Raw genomic sequence first — 6,079 nt, 5'->3', positions numbered from 1 at the left:
CTTCTTAAAAGGGTGCGTTAGAAAAACCATAAGCACAAGCGCAGCTGAGCTTCGAAGTCTCGCCAGTCTGAAAAGGGTGGGTGAACTTGAAGCGTGCGCGACGTTTGGCGCGCTCCTTATCTTAACACCTGCCTGGGAAAAGCCAGAATTTGTTGGTTTTCTGCTATTGACGTTCCACGCTCGTTTGTCTTCTCCTTGCCGAAAACCTTGTTTTATGTATGATGTCGCCTCACTAGCATCAAATAAAATTTCAAAAAAGGTGAGCCCTTGGTGAGTGTCTTGTCCGACACGTGAAATTACTGTTGCCGTGAGGCGAATTTTGTCCTACATAATAGAATAATAACCAATGACACTTAATTTCATAACGGAGATTGAGGTATCCAATCCCTTCTCCCAACCCCAACAGGGGCCCAATGGCTGTCGCCTCTGGCTGCTAAGATTGCCGGGCGATGCGAGGCTGTGCGAGAGTGCTAATCCTGTTGCAGAACTTTTTGCAGGTCCTACGCACATGTTGAATATATTGTAACGCCTTGGTTGACTACCCAGCACCTCCACCATAGAATTGTTACGAATGAGGCATGTTTATTTACAGATGATGGATGAGAGTCTAGGAAAACAGACCAGCACCGGTTTCGGTCGGCTCTCTGGACCTCAAAAAGATCCGTCGTCCTCCTCTTCTTCCTTTCGCCTCAACCAAGGCGTTACAACAGATATATATATATATATATATATATATATATATTCCAGCGATCAGAGTTCACGAGGCAGAACTGTATTGTGGGGCGCAGGCTTGCATGGCACGAGAGGGAAGAGGGGGAAAGAAAGAGGTCATAGTACAGCCGGCCCGTGGAACGGATGTTGCCTCTTCTTGTCTATTAGAATATATACGGATTTGATGTTTACTGAAGCGAATAATTATTAGGTGCTATACAGCTAGATGCGATGCCTACAGCGGTCTTCATTGTCCGCCTATGCAATGTGTATTCTCATGGACTATTCTAGTTTATGCACCTAGGAGATCGCAAAGTTTATATTACGTAATGACTGCGTTAATGCGCTATGCCGTTCACGCACTATACCAACATGTAAACTTAAAGTTAAACGAATGCGCAGTTTGAGGCGTCGACAAAGCGATGTGACGACCATCAAGGCCACGTATTATATATGCTGAAGAAAGAATGATGATGGAAGGTGTATCACAAGTGCAACACATATCTAATACATTTAAGAATTCTACACCCCTTCTGCCGCATGGCACACCACACCACAGTGGTACAAATGGTCATCCACCTAGTGCCACATACCCAACGGCTCAAGAAAGAAGTAGCTAAATATAGGAAAATTAGGAAAATTATTATCATCATCATCAGACTGCATTTCTGTCTACTGCAGAACGAAGGCCTCTCCCAGTGATCAACAATTATCCATGTGTTGCGCTAGCTGTAAAGTATAGTAGCCATTTAAAGTCATGTGCTGTTTCATTACCAGCTCTAGATAGTTTCCACTAATTTATGAGCCAGCACTATGGGCAAAGATTATTTGCACCGACTGTTTCACAACGCACAACAGAGATGTGTCCAGGTGAGGCACGCTGGTACTGTGTTGCAAGTCATAATTGCGCTCTGCATATGCAAAAAAGTACCCTCCCTAATTTTTACACTGTGGCACACAAAGACGCCACAGCGTTCGTTTGAAAAACGATCGTGTACCGAGCTTTTTGCGCGCGTGTAGAAAAGCAAGTTCTGAACAGCAGGTTGTAAAAATGATCAGTTGTTTCACTATGGCGTTTCGCACAGTCATATACTGTAGTTTTGGGATTCAACACACAATATTTTAAAGACGATAGTCTTTATTGGGCTACATAAACGCGAAAAATTTAGTGACTCTATTCAACCGCCCAGGGCCGCATATCTGCAGCGAAGCAAGCAGATATGCGGCCATTTTTTTCTTTAAAAATTTTAACAGCTTCCGTAGGTTGTTCTCTACTCAAGTGAAGAGGAGCAACGCGAAAGACTGGCAGAGTAACCAGTGTCTAGACTAGCTGGGTACCCTGTGCCGTGGTACGGATATGCCGTCGTCATCATTGCTTCGTGCATCCGACAGTCCCTGTCCTGCATCCGTTGTCATACCGTTGTTGTCATGCTTTCGTAATTGTGCCATCATCTTCATTCCAACTTCATCAACCGCTTGTCGTCATGCAATCATCCCGCTATCATGCTCATTCACCGTCATCCCATGGTCCTCATGCCGTCGTCGTCAAGATGTCGTCTTTTTACCATCTTTAGCATTTCAGAGTAGTTCTGAATGTCATTACATCATCGTCGTCAAAACACCTTTGTCGTTCCATTGGCGTCACTCCTTCGTCATCTTACTACGTCACCATCATGCCGCCATGCTCATTTACATCCTTGGCAAGCGATTGTCATAGCAAAGTCAGCCGATACCGGAGACACTGCATGGCGCATACTGCTGAAGCAGTGCAAGCCTCAGAACGACGACAACATAGTTTAAATATGAGCGTTTTCGGCAATACGGTGTGTCGCAGTATTGAGTAAAATCTAATCGAAATACCACCTATAGTCAATGTGAGATGGGTTCTGTCGTAAATTGTTTTGCCAAAGGCCGATTCACGTTTCTTTGGAGGAAAAGGGTTGTTTATCAGCAGAAAAAAAAGAGAGCAAGTTTTGTCTACTTCAATTTTGCACCTACAATGCCGCGAAAATGCTTACGGCATACGAACCTCATTATATTTTCGCATGTTTGGACACCTTTGGTTCAGAAACAATGATGCAAGTTCATTAGGTTAGCATACGGGAGGTAGTGGGTTAGCTTTTCACTTGATTTTCTATAGCACTTCACTGAGGCCAACCTCTCCGCCTTTCTGCTATTAAAATTCATCTCTCCTCTCTTGCTTTCTATAGGACGCATTGTTATCCTTATGCGTCGATCAAACCTCATAAAGTCGGGAGCGTGTAGCGCCTCAAATTAAAGCACGCGCTTCGAATTTGCCGCTCTTCGGGCTTATCAAGACATTGCTCACGGTAAAAATGTCCTTTCTAGCAATCCAGAAAGGACATTTACCTATCCATGCTTAAATTAAAAAGTTTATTTAGTGTCCCTGTACGTGCAGGAGAAAGACTGACTGCCAGACTTTAAGTAAACGTACACAGCGCACCAAATATACCTGAAAAGACAAGAATACGTCGCACGGGAATATCCTTGTGGGTCTACATTGACGCACCGGGATTGCAGCAACATTCGCGTATAGGGACTTGAAATCTTGTGCTTTCAGTAACTGTGGACGAGATTTTCGGCTATTACATGCAATACAAAAATTTTAATTATCAACGCTTGAGACGGTAATGCACAAAGCTTCTTACAGAAAGGACATCCCCTAGAGTTAGAAAAGTTCAGAACAAGAAGTAAACATCCATTGTTCATGCTCAAGGTTGCCAGCGCAAGCGATGAGCTTGCAAAGGGCTATCGCTTATTGCATTGTCTAGTTTCCCACTCTTTTCCGAGAATAAAAACTCGCATGCAAGCGACACGTGTGCCTGGAGCATTGCTGGGCCGTCATTTCGGCCGAGTTGGTCCTTTTTTAGGGCGCTGACCTGCTTCCTCTTTCTCTCGCCCACGGCGAAGGTCTTCTCGCACCATAGCGCTAAATATATCCCACCTACGCACAGATATAAGCCTTAGCCGTAAAGTCGTAGAACGGGCGGCGTCGGTGGTATAGTGGTTAGCATAGCTGCCTTCCAAGCAGTTGACCCGGGTTCGATTCCCGGCCGACGCAGTGTTGTTTTTTTACACTTTTACTATGTTTTTTTTCCTCTTTTGTGGACGTTCAATATGTGGTGCGAAGCATCGGTGACTTCTGGTCGTGTTTTGAACGTGTGGTCGTTATTATTTGAGCCAGGTCGAATAACACTAAAATAATAATTGATAATAAATAAGAAATAATACCAATAGAGAAATAATTTGATTACCATTAATAACAACACACATAAAAATAAATAATAAATAAATAATTAAATATTAACGAATTGTTACACGTTTGTAAAACGCGAAGGCGAAAGCCTGTCGCCACTCCGACTGGTAGTGGGTTATATATGAAAGGCTAGTGACGTCACTTCCCACGTGTCAAACTAGCTGCGATAGCAGTTTGCGTGTTTCATTTGTTTGTACGTTTTATTTGTTAGGAAAGCGATTCGAATCAGTCTTAACGCTATTGGTTCTGCCCTTTAACTAAGTACGTTCAATTGGCGGACATTTCCTCATTTTATTTTGAGATTTACAACAAGCAGGTGAATAATAACTATGGTGTGTTTTCCGAACTTAATTCTAGTCAACAAGACCCGCCAGTGTGGCTCAGTCAGCTAAGGCGTTGCCCTGCTGAGCACGAGGTCGCGGGATCGAATCCCTGCACCGGCGGCCGCATTTCGGTGGAGGCGAAATGCAAAAACGCCCGTGCGCTTGCGTTGTAGTGCCCGTTAAAGAACCCCAGGTGGTCAAAATTAATCGGGAGGCCTCCACTACGGCGTGCCTCATAATCAGAACTGGTTTTGGCACGTAAAACCACAGAAACAAGAAGAAGAATTTCTAGTCAATATTGCCACATGTAAATAACTTCAAGAACACTCGCTCATTGTTTTTATCCCATGCTTTAATCTTGTATATTCGGAGGGTGTGTCATGGGGTAAAAATTTTAAAGTTATTTCAGAGTTATGCAATGCTTTTGCAGTTAACATATGATTACCTGGTGCAAGTTGGGAGTTTTCGGGGTTTCATTGATTTCTTCTCAAATTTAAACTAGTGTTCTCTAAACAAGAACACACTGTCAATACTAACAACGCTTTATTGAGTACCATCGTTGCCGGTTACAACTTAAATTCTGGGGTTTTACCTTTCAAAACCACGATACAATTATGAGGCACGCCGTAGTGGGAGGGCTCAGGATTATTTTTGGCAGCCTGGTGTTCTTCAACGCACACTTAGTGCATGGTAAACAGGCGTTCTTGTATTTCGCCCACATCGAAATGCACCCGCCATCGCCGGGATTCTATCCTGCGCCTTCGGGCCCAGCAGCGCAGCTCCAAAACCAATATGCCTCCACGGCGGGCAACCGGTTACAACTTGTTTTAATGCATACTAGCACAATTTAGAATGCTTGCGTCCGCAACTCTAGCACCGCTCCTTCTTGTTCACGACACAAAACATGAAGAATGCCCTTTCGACGTTCCCCCTAGACACGTCGAAGGCTGTGAGATAGATTGCTCAAAATGAAATGAGAGGCCAGTCGGGGGCCTGCATGCACCAAAACACCGTCGGCTCAAAATTTTCTTTCGCATCATATATGCTTGACAGTGCAAAAACTCTACCGCAACTCGGTGACATCAGTGTTATCTGGCACAACTATTGCAAACAATGGCAAGTAAATCTGGAATGTCCGGGACAAATCGGTCTATTGCGTTCGCGTTTATAACCAGCACTCACTAGAGCACGGCACGGGCCGCTTTTTTCAGCCCCAGCCCGGCCCGGGCCCGTTTTTACGTTGGGCTGTCAGTTCTTACTTCACAGCTGTAAGAACAGCTCATGCCCACAGCCGAAAATGGTCGTTTACACGGCCATTTACGGCTTTTCACATATTGTGCATTTGACATCGTCACACCTCAAACAGGCAACAATATCACGACAGTATTGAAGGATATCCGCGAGCGTTTCATGAAACGAGAACCACCTCGATGAGCTGACGCCTGGACGTCGCGGTGAAATGTATTGGCAAATCCGACCAACGAAAGCCAGCCTGTAGTATTTTAAGGCAACATGCTCTGAAAACAGCCGTTTTTCAGGTAAATGCGAATTCGAAATTGTTTTACTGAGGTGAGTGTTTTCTGTTTTTTTTTATGTTTCGGATTTATTCGAATAAACGGCACCCTAATAATAACAAAGATCTATTGTAGAAAGGCGCATAGATAGGAGCGACTGGACTCGTTCAAGTAAGTCGGAACACACTTCTCCCTCAGCGCATTTATTTCGTACAAATAGATACTGAGAATAGCCTTCTGTTAGACCAAGGGGC

At 44.3% G+C, this 6,079-nt stretch overlaps 1 non-coding gene across 1 annotated transcript; it reads left to right on the top strand.

Moving 5' to 3' along the window:
• Positions 1-3,721: 3,721 nt before the first annotated feature.
• Trnag-ucc (transfer RNA glycine (anticodon UCC)) lies at positions 3,722-3,793 on the top strand. Its single transcript has one exon. It is a non-coding gene; the product is annotated as a tRNA-Gly (tRNA).
• Positions 3,794-6,079: the final 2,286 nt, after the last annotated feature.

Source organism: Dermacentor silvarum, chromosome 9, assembly GCF_013339745.2.
Source record: "Dermacentor silvarum isolate Dsil-2018 chromosome 9, BIME_Dsil_1.4, whole genome shotgun sequence".
NCBI lineage: Eukaryota > Metazoa > Arthropoda > Arachnida > Ixodida > Ixodidae > Dermacentor > Dermacentor silvarum.
This window is presented reverse-complemented; position numbering and strand designations above follow the sequence as displayed.